Source organism: Camarhynchus parvulus, chromosome 1 (genome assembly GCF_901933205.1).
Source record: "Camarhynchus parvulus chromosome 1, STF_HiC, whole genome shotgun sequence".
Classification (NCBI taxonomy): domain Eukaryota; kingdom Metazoa; phylum Chordata; class Aves; order Passeriformes; family Thraupidae; genus Camarhynchus; species Camarhynchus parvulus.
In genome coordinates this window covers 107184772-107197921 of record NC_044571.1, presented here as the reverse complement: position 1 = coordinate 107197921, position 13150 = coordinate 107184772, and the positions used below count along the sequence as shown (strand labels likewise).

General features: G+C 40.5%; 1 protein-coding gene across 4 annotated transcripts in view; it reads left to right on the top strand.

The window, feature by feature from the left end:
• The first annotated feature begins 4889 nt into the window (after window positions 1–4889).
• The window catches only part of ROBO1 (roundabout guidance receptor 1), a 688715-nt gene continuing 680454 nt past the window's right edge, over window positions 4890–13150 (top strand). For 3 of the 4 annotated variants that reach the window (XM_030954600.1, XM_030954625.1, XM_030954591.1), the window contains exon 1: window positions 4890–5285. The gene's annotated coding sequence lies outside the window, so the exon portion shown is untranslated. The remainder of the gene's footprint in view (window positions 5286–13150) is intronic. The other variant, XM_030954609.1, reaches the window with a different exon arrangement.

Below are 13150 nucleotides of genomic sequence, written 5' to 3'. Positions count from 1 at the left end.
ATGGGTTTTTTTGTTTTAAGTTCTGAAAAAACTAAATATGTAACATATAAAATGATCTGCCAGTGATCAGGTATCCAATTTCACAAAACATCTCAATAGGTAATAATACAGAACTACAGCAGAAAACATCCAAACTCTTAATTGCTCCTCAACATTAAAAAAAAAGAACAGAAAGCCCTCACTCTCCCAAAATATAGGATGCACATGGAGTTGTGATCTGCAACCATTCCTCACTGCTGATAACAGATGTCAATGAGACTGAAAGTGTTTTGGGCTTTGGAATAAAAGGATTGTGTATGGGGCTACATCGGTGACCCTATAAGAGGATGAGGTGCTGAATGTCCCTCTTCAATTACATCCTTCACGCCCTGCAACAAAGACAACTGCAGCTTGAGTTCATTAAATCAGTCCTTAGTCTTTCTTACACTTCTATTGTAAAAAAGTTTGTTATTGTCTACTCTTAACCATAGACCAGTGTTTCTGCTCAATACAGTACATTTCTTGTATATATGTAGGCTTGTGCACGTAGTGATGTGACAAGGGCGAATAGTTCTAAGCTGAGAACAGGCTTTGATTTGCTGTTCGGGAGAAATTCTTCCCTGTGAGGCTGGTGAGGCACTGGCACATGTTTGTCCAGAGAAACTGGGGATGCCCCATCCCCAAAAATGTTCAAGGCTAGATTGGATGGGCCTTTGAGCAACCTAGGAGAGTGGAAGGTGTCTCTTGCCATGGCACAGGGTTGGAAAGAAATAATTTTTATCACCCTTCCCAACCCAAAACATTCTCTGTTTCTCTAATGCTATTCAATTCCTTTTGAAATCTCATTTTAATCATTCAGAGTTTTCTTTTATCTGCTCTTTTTCCTTCCTTCCCATGTTTTCATCACTAGATGTACTTGATTTTGGGTAATACAGGGTACTTGAAGAAGGTTCAGCCCATAATTCTAGGAGAATTTGAAAGCCCAATTTCCCACTCAAATTGTTGTTCTTCAGAGACCATGATACTCTTCTCCTTGCAAAATTTTTCTACATTGAAATTCTGCCTTCATCAGGCTGAAATGAGGAGGTATCTCTGGCCATTATGAATAATAAAGTTAAAGGGAAGGAATCCTCATTTTTCAAACTGTTTTACTCAGAAGTGATGAGATGGCAAGAGTGTCAGACTTTTCTCCACATAAACTAGCAAATACAGATAATCAAGAATAAAAATTAACTGCAAGAATAGAAGTGAAAGGATTTTATGCAGATGACACTTATATTTGGAGCAAAAACAGGACACAAGGGATCTGGTGAGGTCTGTTATAGCTTTAAGGACACCACAAATTCTGCTCTTTCATTAGTACACTCCAGCAAAACCTGTGTATTTTCAAAACATACACTGCTCACTTCAAGTGTGTCCATATGCTTTATATGTTTTCTGATTATTCTTAACCTGGGAAGGGCAAAACAAGTTTGCCAAAGACGTATAATCTTTTTTTGCATAGGAAAAAGCACTAAAAAAGTTTTAAAAAATCCCAGACATAACTCTCTACAACTGAATCTAGGAACTAATTGCCATTAAATTGTACCTGAAAACATCTTCTCAAATATTACCCAAATTCTAACAGAAGCTGTGTTGCTGTTAATCAATAGATATACATATTTTCCCCCATGCTAAAATAATCACTACAAAATGTTATTTAAACTATATTACATTGCTGTTATCTTATTGCAAAATTTTCATACCTTCTTGGTGTTTCTTGTGGGCAGCTCCTCCAAGCACTGCCTCTTTCTTCTTCACAAAGCAGCCAAATGGCTCCAGTTCCCCTCTCACCCAGCCACCCCACTCTTTTATAGCACTCTGCTTCTCACTGGTTACAGCTGTGGCCTGTTAAAGTCAGGCCTGTTTCTAATCTTTGATAATTGGCCCAGCTGCAACTCCTTAGGGGTAAGGTTACTCTCTACACTATCTTTATTTTCTTATGTTCTATCCCCCTACATTATATGAATGCTTCTACAGGGAAATCAAGTATTATATTTGAACAGGACTTTGGGTCAAGGGGACAAATCTGGTCACTGCCACTGACTTTGGATGAGGTCATCATAGCACTCTCATTCTGTACAAGCTATTTACCTTTATGCCCTGGGTTTTATTTCATACAAACATAGGTGTTACCACTTCCCTTCCTGTACAGGGATGCATGCTTTGCTGATTACCAGATATAAAAATGTAATGCTGATATATGACAGCCACCCTTTGCTTTACTGCCTCCCCATGTCCACATAGACTCCAGTCATTTTCCAAGGGCAAGCTGGGAGCCAACATGTGTCATCACATATGCTGACCTTGGAAACTGTTCCAAAGCAAAATTCTCCCAAATCCCCTTCGGCTGGAACATATGTGATACAAGAAGATTCTTAGAGATCTAGGAAATACTGAAATGTAGCAGTTGTCTAAATGTGTGTTGGATGCTTACCCACTGTGTGCATTATAATGATTTTGTATCATTGATGTTTACTCTTAAACTACAAAGGAATCACTAATCACATTATATACAGCCTTGCTTATGGCATGTAATGCACTACACGTGTATTAGGCATAAATTAATGCAAACAAGGAAACATGTAAGCACACAAGTATTATTAATATGTTCCAAAGATCTTTGGTTAGCATAATGTTTTATTTATTTGCTTGTCTTCCATCAAGCTATTAGCTGGAGTGATAATTGATCAAGCAATTGCATTTTAATTGTGGTAATAGAGCAGCTTTGTGATTTATTCCTCTTTGTTTTGTTTCACTACAAAGTAATCATCTTTGCTCAGATGTTTAACCACCCACCCAATTTATCTATTGAAACAGTTTCACAGCCATATTCCATTAATCTCTGTAGGGTCTACAATGGCCATAGTAATTTCTCTCCTTCACAGGGCAATTTCTTAATTGTGATAGCGTTGGTTGTTGCCTCCTTCATCGGCATATATACTAATCCACCCTTTTCTTTTCAAATTTGCCAATGATTTCACATTACTTTGTTAAATACAATAGCCCAGAGCCTGTTATCTTTTAAACTGATGTTAATCAGAAATCTCCTTAAGGTGATGATGGCAAGTGTAACAGAAGTAATAAACTATGAGAGACATATCCAGAACTCTCAGGTAAACACAATTTGTTCGAAGCAGAGCTAAAGAGAAACAAAAGCAAAACAGTGAAACAGTATTTGGCCAAAACTGCAAACAACTACATCTTCCTTTACAACTCGTATTTGCTAGTGCAATAGGCAGCTGTTCTCAAAGTAACCTAACTGAAGCTCAAATTTCTTCTATTTAACAAGAAAATATATGTATGTGTACGTACAGTGATAACTGAAGATGCGTATTCACAGAAGATTGTTTAGATATTCATAGATAAATTGTTTATTAATTGTTCTAATATAGCTCCTCTGACAACAGAAATGCTACTTGTTTGTAGCATTTATCTAAAAGATGAAACATCCGAAAAACAAAGCAGCAACAGAATTCAAAGAACAGAGAGGCTTCTTGTAACAAGATGCACATACTTAAAGATGAAAGGTGTGAGGTAGATCTGAACTGAAGAGGTGATTTTGATCCCATACTTGTCAGCATTTCTCTCATCAGAGCCTACTGATGCACAAAATGCTGATTTCCTCCTGCCCTCTCTGTTGCTCTGCTCCAAAGTCTACAGTGTACTTCTTTCAAAGAGTAATCCTGAGAGTCCAAGAGTAGTTTAAACCCTTGATTTTCCTCCATGTTTTATCTTGTCTCTTTCTATGTGTATACCTGGTGAAATAATGGGACTGTGGCAAATAACCTTTTGCTCTATGTATGACCTGTCAATAATATTTGTGATATCTCTATTAACTAGGCTGTAAGGACCTTGCCATGTAAACAACACCTTACACATTGGACCTTTTGTCCCCATGTCTCTGATTCCCATTCTTTTGTATAGGACAAGTGGCATGTTTAGGCTTTCAACAGTATCATGCTTTGCAATATATTGCAGGCTTTGTTCCCAGATAATCTTCATACACTATTTAAAAGACTTCATTACATAGATAGTTTTAAGCCTATTAATGGTTATTATCTAAATGTATGCTTATTATATAAAGTATATTATCTACAGGCAGTAACAGAAGTTTAGCTACACGTGATACTCTTTCATATATAAAAGTGCTTATGTTGCTTTCATTCCTCATTATGTCGACCCTTGTTGTCATTATCTCACATTTGCTCTCCATGTGGCAGTTGATACATAAATGCTGCATCTGTTTGTGGTCCTTTCGTTGCCTGGATTTTCAAATGGGGTATGTCCCTTAGTGCAATGATTCCTTGCATCCAAAAATGGACCACAATTTAAATATCATTAATTGTCTGTCTCTGTATTCTGTCATGGAGAAAACTTATGCTGATAACTGTTTTGTTGGGGTTTTTTTTATTTATTTTATTTTAATTGGGAATAAGTTGCTTAAATTTAAGGAATATTTGTTTACTCCTTTTTTCATTGAGGAGCGGATGTGCCCTTGGAAAGCCATAACTTGAAAAAGAAAAAGCATAGGTAAGTGGAATTCAATGAATAATTGATTACTGAAGTAACTACATAATTATTAGGGAACGATGGTGACAGCACAGGAGAAAGATTTAGAAAAAGGCTGTAGACAAATAAACTCCTGTTTTTAAAGATCAGCCCCATTTCTCACACCGCACCGCACAATAACCCTGCAAGAGCAGCTAGGCGAGGCGAGGTGGCACGACATCCTTTCGCAACGCGCCTTTCTCCCGCTCGAACATTGCGGCACGCATCACAATGGGCGAGGTAACGAATCAGCTGAGCGGGACTCGCCCCCGCCGCCGTCCCCCAGCCCGTGCCCGCCCCGGAGCCGCCGCCGCTCCTCGGCTTTGTGGCGGCAGGACCCGGGGGGCGCCGCCGCCGCCAATCGCCGCCGCTGCCGGGCTCTATTTGTATGCAATGCCTCCCGCTCCGAGCCCTGAGAGTAACGCGGGGAACGGGGCCGAAAGAATCCCTTTCCGGAGAAGGATTTGATTTTTTTTTTTTTCTCCAAGGTCCTGATACTGGGAAGAATCCGGTTTCATCCCCCCTTTTATTCAAAAGTCTGCCGAACAGCTTGTCGACTTCAGCGCGCTTCCTCTCTCTCTCTCTCTCTCTCACCCTCGCTCTCCCTCTCCATATAAATACACGGAGCTCTGTCCTCGCCCTATGCAAGGAAAGTTGGGAAGGACTGCCTGGATGATGGAACCGCTAGTTTTCTGAGAGCCGCCTGATCCCGCAGGGTGAGTGCCCAAACTCCCGAAGTAGCGGCCGGTGCGGGGCTCCGGCCGGCAGCCGCAGGGACGGGATGGCCGCTCCCGCTTGCCGGGCACCGGCACCGAGCGAGGGAGGCAACACTTTCCCGGAGGCGCCGGGAGAGGTCACCGCGGGAGCGGGGATGCGAGAGTCGCGAGTGCGCAGGGCGAGCGGTCCAACAAGTTTCTGCGCGGGTACCGCCGGCGGGCGCCTCGTCGGGAAAAAGTTGCCGGGGGCTCTGCGGATTGCATTCCCCGCTCCTCTGGCCGCCCGCGGGCTCGGGTGCGATTAACAAAGAAGTTTGGCCGCTGCGCAGCCGGCATCCCGGGCGATCTCGGGGTGCCTCTCCGGCGGTCCCGCCGCGGAGCGGAGCGGGGGATCCGCACCGCAACTTCTGGCGGGGCGAGGAGCGCCGGCTTTGTTTTCGCCGCGCTTGCGGTAACCTTTTCCCTTCTGGTGGGGATGCCGCCGCCGAGGAGCAGCGCTGCGGGGCAAGCGCCCTCCTCTACCCGCGACGGGGAGCGAAATTGCGCGGGAGGGGGGGAATGTGCATATATATTTGTTCGTGTGTATATACATATATGTAGATGTATAAGCGTTTTTAGACATGGAAAACGCAGCCCTGGAGGGGGGTGTGACAGCGTGCCCGCCAGCCGTGGGCGGGGGGAGCGCCTCTCCCCCTGCGCAGGGGCGGAGGGGATGCGCATCCCGCGGCTGTGCGGCCGCCTCCCCGCACAATGGAGCGGCGCGGCGGGGCGGGGGGAGGAGGAGAAGGACAAGAAGGAGGAGGAGGAGAAGGAGAAAGGAGGGAGGTCGTCTCCGGCTCCGCTGCAGCAGCTGCTCCTGCTGCTGCAGTGCCGCAGACCCGCGTCTCCCCCGCCCCTGGCGGAGGATGCTCGGCGCGGTGCCCGCCCGGCCAGCGCAGGGTACCGCGCCCTCGCCCCGCCGCCGCAGGGAACCGAGCCCCGTCCCGGTGCGGGGGGAGGCTCTCGGCCGGCTCCTCTCGGTCCCTGCGCGGTTCTGCCACGGGGGGGATGGAGCGAGAGCCGCTGCTTCTGTGCAGGGTTGGCAGCAGGAGTGTTGCCGCACCTGAGTGTGAAAGTATTAAAAAAAAAAAAAAAAGACTTATGGAGAGAGAAGTGCAAAACACACACGCGAAATTCAGGATGCAATTAACTTTACCTATAACAAGATCAGAATCCAATATTTTTTTTGGTTGTTGTTTGTTTCCTTCATGTTCATTGGGATGTATGTTAATTAATGATTGATGACTCAAAAATGGATTTAAACGGAGTTAAGATGTTTTTCAGTTCAATTTCACATTTTAGTTATAAAAAATAATTATTTTTAAGTTGCTGGTTATGCTGAGTACATTGAAGATCTTTAGAGGCTTTTTCTTTTTCTTTTAAGGAAAAAATGTTTCATGTCATGCCCATGTTTCACAGATAAGTGAGCAGAAGGGACAGTTCTCTAATAGTAGAGCATTACGTGTAAATACATGTTTAGGTTCAACTGATAGGCAAGAAGTAACATTTGGGAAGGTTTCTTATTAAGCTGAAGTTCATCTTCTTCACTTAAGGAAGGATCAGCCTTTGTTGTATGGAGTTTGTACACAAAACAGGTAAAGAATGTCCTGTTGTATTATGGAGTAGCAAGGCTAATCTCCAAACGTCACATCCGACTTTTACTACGTGCTGCTGCTCTTAATTCATTTTATATTTGTCTGCATGTGTGTCTTCTACTTGCATCTTGCACTGCTGTTCATTCCAGGGGCATTACACTGGCATGAAGAGGCTATAGGAGTGTGGAAAGAGAGACAGCTTTTGGTGATTAGGGGCAAGGAAAGGAGGCAGAACGCTAGTAAAATTAATTCTAATGCTTCTCAGAGTAATTTATTGCTTTTCAGTCTCACAGCAAAACCAGCCAAACTTCTGCAAATTGTATAGCAATTTTGTCCCAGCCCTCTACAATAACAGGTTTCTGCAAGCATCTTTGGTGCCATGGGTGATGCTTGCCTAGAAGCTGCACTGATTTCCATAAGAATCCTCATAAAAACAAAGGATGCCATTGTGGAAACTTGAAACAGCTTAGCTTGGTGATTGTTGATTGACTTTTTAGTCAGTGAAACAAAATTTCAACCTTTTCCTCTTGCTTTCCTTGGTAATATTGAATCCTCAGTGTCGAGTATTGACTAGTTGAATATTGGAGAAATGAGGAGGACTCAACCAGTTTTACAATGAGGCATCTGCAAGGTGACAAAGACCTCCCAACAGGCTTTTAAAAAATAGGCAAGGTTATTTGAGTCCTGTTGCTTTTCTTTATTTCTTTTGTTTGGGGCTTTTTTTCTTTTCCCCTTCTTTCTGGACTTTTTATATTGTCTCTGATACAATTGAGTTTGGACCACAATAAGCAACATAATCCACATGGACCTTATACATAAAAAGTATTTCCTTCAAGTAACTTTTCAAGGCATGTATGCACAACCAGTCTTCAATCTAAGCAATAGAGGCAAATATGTTATTCATAGGAGGCTCAGATTTTCATTGTTTTTCTAGGAAACCATAGGAAATTTTAATGTATACAGATAAGCAGATGCAATGTGCTTTACCCATGTGTAAAGTATTAAGCAGAACTGAGACTTGACAAGTCTGTCTTCTCTCTGGGATTCCCTGACATGTTTGCTGTGGCATGATTTAGCAAACTTGTATGAGTCAACACGTAAGTGTGTAAACAAAGGAGAAAGAAATAAAAAAGAATGATGTGAGAAAGGAAGGGATTTATATTTTCTAGATCTTTTATTTGAGAGCAATTCCATGGCCTGTGATGCTTCTGTGGTGGAATAAGTTGTCAAGCAAATGAGTCTTTAGGTAAAAAAGCATGACTATTATTTTAATTTTTGTTTGCCCAAATTTTGCACCTGCCCTTTTAAATGTGTTCTGTGTCCTCAGAAATATGAAGCAATCTCATGTTGCTTTGCTTTAGAGCCAGACCTGAACTGTCAGGTAGCAGGTGGCAGAAGTTTTTGTGTAATGTGTGAATGCATCTGAGACTGCAAACCTGTGCTTGTGGAAGAAAGAGATGGAGATTTAGATAGTGGGCCTAAACTTTACTTTTTCAATGTGTGTGTCTTTTCCAGATGCCCTTTTCTGTGTCTTAAAATGCAAATTATATATTTTTTTAACATATATAGAGTATGCCGTTGTATTTATGTATTTCTGTACAGCCTTGTTACTTCCTTAACTTTGTTAATATACAAGATCAGGAACTTTGCATATTTGTGTTTCTTCTGTTGAGGAAAAGAATGGAATAATTGCATATCACTACTAAAGCTTCTGGGTAACACTTTTTGTCAACAGTTTATTTTGAGTTGTATTAGTCAAGCCCTGTGAAAATAGTTCAGGCCTTGGTTCCAGGTTCAGGAGGAACATATGGCCTAATGTTTCTTAAACCTCTTTCCATGATTCATAACATGATAACTAAAGCAATTTGAGTGGATTTGTGCACATATCTGCCTGTGTTATAGGAAAAAGAGTCTCTTCAAGGAAAGTTTAGATAATTTCAAATTTCTACATCCACCAAAATGATCCATCACATAACAGAAATACAAAAAGAATTATCATGTGCCCTCCCCAGCAATTACATTATAGACTTAAAAAAAGCTGTAGAAAGGACAAGGAAAATAAATAACCATAAAGCCCTTGAAAGAACTGTAAAACAAGGATCTGTACTTGAGCATGTAGGTTAAACAGCACATTAGATTTCACAAGACTCAAGTAATCCTCACCTTGCAGGGAGATACAATGAAATGTTTCTTCCAATTTACAAGAGACTTAATAGATAGTCTATGTTTCACCTGTAATACTCTATGTGTCTAAACTGCTCAGTCTATAAATCTTTCATTCCCTATCCTTCTTCTAATCATCAGCCCCATCAGTTCTCTCTCACCATTGCCAGTTTATAGTCTGTCCAAACACATCAATCCTTTGCTTCAATTAACTCTCTCCTACAAGCTTCTCCGTTCATTAATCTGTCCTTGCCCATAGTGAGATCCAAGTGTGGACCATCCTCCTCCCTCCCCTGGCCATCTCTGTGTCAATTCCATAAGGGCGTTTTTGTTTCCTTCCAATCCTGTATCATCCACCTTTTCTCAGCCATTTTCAGATCTGTTCTCCAGGTCTGCCAAGTCATGTTCTCATAGAGTAAATTTTTTTCCCTAGGTGTCCTCTAGCTTTTTCCTTTGTTACTAGTGGACACATTGACTGTATTTGTGCTCTTTTCATACCCAGATCATCTCTTGCTCCTTATTAAAAGGAGTAAGTTGGTTTGATCCTTTTACCAACAATATGAATGTGGCAGGAGAAAATGAGTTGGCAGGCAACAGCAGTGTGCATTGGTGACTTACTGGTTGTCCCCAGCTGAGGGGAAATACTGCTAGTTTTGGTCTGACTTTGTAATACAACTGGTTTCAGACAAAAACTCTGTGGTTATAATGTTTTAAATTAATTTAAGCAGAGTAGGAGCCAGAGTCCAGAAAGTCTTGTCTTCAGACAAGTGCTTGAGTTTCTGAGCCACAGACTTTTCTTATCCCCAGTTGTCATCTTTTCTTCCTTGCAGCCTAGGACAATAGAGATGGAAGATGTTCCTTGTTCATCTTCCTATAATCTTCCTTGAACCATAATAATACTGAATAGTTTGTTAGGGCTGAGGAGGTATCATATACCTAAAACAGTCTCGAAACCTGGCAAGAGCAGGAACTGAGGTCCCTTACTTCCATATGAAGCAATTCCTTCCCAATATATAATTCCTTCTCCTTCTCCTCAGTCTTTTAAGATTGCCATGGCTTGCATTGCAGTTCACTCCGCCTGGATCTTCACCTGGCTCAGAGCGTAGGGCTTCCTTCAGCTGAGGCATGGCATTGAGCTCAAAAGTCCTTTCATCCCAATTCTGCATCACTGTGAGGTTGATTCAAGCTCCCATCTGAGAAAGTTCTGCATCATTCCCATCCCTCTGGAGAAATTTTCAGGCTGAGGAAAGAAACACCTTAAGTAGCAATTCGAATGTGGCTTTTTCTAGATCACTTTCTTCAGTTTTGGGGAAATCGTTCTGCATAAACTCTGCCTTTCCCTCTCAGAGCCTCTGTGTGATAGAAGAAATGGGGAGGCATAAAAAATAAACTTGTGTGTTAATCATTGTTATTCCCCATAACAGTCAAGTCTGTTCTGCTCCTAAAAGCAACGTAAGAAAGAATTTGACTCATCTGTTAAAATAGAATTCACTTGGCAACAATGTTGACTTTACACACTAAGTTTGCTATAATGGTGATTCCATATTAAAAAAGAACCATATCTGACTATGTCGCCTAATATATCACTCCTATGCTTCTACTATTTTATATGCCTGTTTGACCTCAGATACAAGTGTCAATTAAACACTTGGTTTGTTTTGTTTAATTTTTTTTTTGTGCTTCTAGCTCTTTTCTTTCTAAAACTAACTGTAGAAAGGTAAGGGAAGAAGTTTTGTCATTGTAAGACCCTGTGAGCAAATGTGTTGTTGCTAAATCACATTTTTTATTGTCCTGCAGTACATTCTAAAAAAAAACCCAAGCCTTAAGGAACTTTTTAAAGTCTTCATTAACACTTCAACACTCAAAATAAACTAGTGATAGAAAGCACCAAAAACACCCCTAAAGATGAAAGGTAAAGTGATCCTCCAAACCAATATAGGTGTAAGAACAAATTACCTAACTATGGAGGAGATTCACTGCGTATGGTGCTGCCCTTGGCAAATATGGAAATCTGAACAAATTGCAACAGTGTTTGTAACTTGCTTTTGTTCCAAGAATGCAAATACTTTAGGATTTTACTAAGAACAGCTGGACAAAAGAGTTGTAACGTCATTTTGATTCCTCATAAAACTCTCCAATTTACTAAACTTCTAACTGCAATTCCTACCACACCCAACATAAGATGTAAAAGCGAAATGCTTTTCTTTCACTCTCTTTTTTATCACCAGTGGCAGTTGTGACTCAGATCAATTACTCTGCAAGTTTGTCTCAAATCCACCCTAGCTGTGTAAAGAATTTTATTAGTGATAAATGAATTTAAGGACATGTCTTGACTCTTTGAACCCACGCTCGAGTTTTTGTAGCTGTCAACTGAAACAAAAAATCTTTTCTGTGTTAAAAAATTGAACAGAAAAATTAAACAAATTGTCTGCAGGCGGACAGGACTGCAGACAATTCTAACTGAAATATTTGAATGTAATAAAGCCAACTTCAGTCCCCAGATAAGCCCCTGATGCAGCTAAGTATTTTTGGCTAATAACCCTTCTGAATGTTTTTCAAAAGAAGAAAAAAGCTGTTCTTGAGAACACGGCACCCATAAGGTCTAAGGAAATTCAAAAAGTGTCACTGTTTCCCATATCAGGGTATGGTTATCAAGTTTAACTGCCTATGGCTCAAAAATGAAGTGCTGAAGAAACTGTTTCAAATGACTTTCAGTTTGGGTGTGCTGTCCATGGATGAAAGCAAGGCACTCTTTTGAACTATCTCCATTCTGTTATGCAAAGATAGGAACACTTCCTCTGGGTGCAATACGAGAGGAATGAGAGAATGGAAAGTATGGCAGGAGGAATTATGAGGTCCAAATATTCTTCATCTTGCATGGAGATTTGACACTGTGAGTTAAATTTGTCTCTGTTTGCTGAAGTGTATTCTGGAGTATCCCAGAGCCTTTGTGTTATTAGTGAACCTCATATCAGAAAACAGACACAGTAAGGAAAGTACCACCAAATAAATAATATATATCTAAATAATGAAAATTACTAGATGGCAAACAAAACCAAGAAGCAGTTTTCTTCTCTTCTAACAGGAAAAGAGTACATTTTCTGTAATTTTACAGCCAAGGTGAAATGAAGATTATTACATCATTTGTGTTCAACACATTATCCAAACACGCAGTTTAATTTTCTAGTTCCTCAGCAATGTGGAGGATAAGAGGTATCTCTCTATCTTGAAGCATTATCTCAGTTGCAAAAGATCAAAACCATACTTTAATCAAATGCACAGGGTTCTGTGCATAACAGTTCAACTTGAGAAGTACAAAGTTTTCATTCTTGAAATGCACATGTAATGTATAAGATACAAAGTTAGCTCTTGGACATGTTTTGAGATAGTGAGGTTTTTTAATCTTAAAAGTTCTGATAACAAATATTAAAATATAGTAAGCATAAATGGCTGACAGAAGAATGGGCATTTTTATGTCTTGCCATACTCAAACTCGATTGCAGAAGGGTGTTGTGTTTCTATCACTAGCTTGTGTAATACAAGTGGTTTGTTTTTATTGACATGTCAATTGCAATTGCAAATTTCTTTTTCTTCTTTTTTTTTTGTTTCTCACACTGTAGATGTAATATGAGCAACCCTCCTCACTGTGACCTTTTTTTTTCTTTAAATAAGAAATAAGTCTCTCAAAATCTCTACCAGGAGGAATTTGAAGTAGGTGATCTGAATGATTTCATTATCTTCTCTCAATATCATTCCTTTAATGTCATGTATGATAGAGCCAATGTGAAAATATGCAATATCCCATTCACACTGGCAATGTAGCTCACAACTATATTTCTGTAAAAACATGTACTCTGAATATTGTTTATTTAAATATTGCAGCCTATTTTTCAGGAAAGGTTATCCTAAGTCTGCTAGAATAGATTTCTACTCTCATTAGGGTAAATCTCTAGTTCATTATCTGAGGTCACAGATATTTATATGTAAGGAAAAAAATGCCTATAGACTCAAAGTGGACTCCTGATTTTTTTGCTGATGGTTACCCTCCTTGCTTATATTAGGACATTT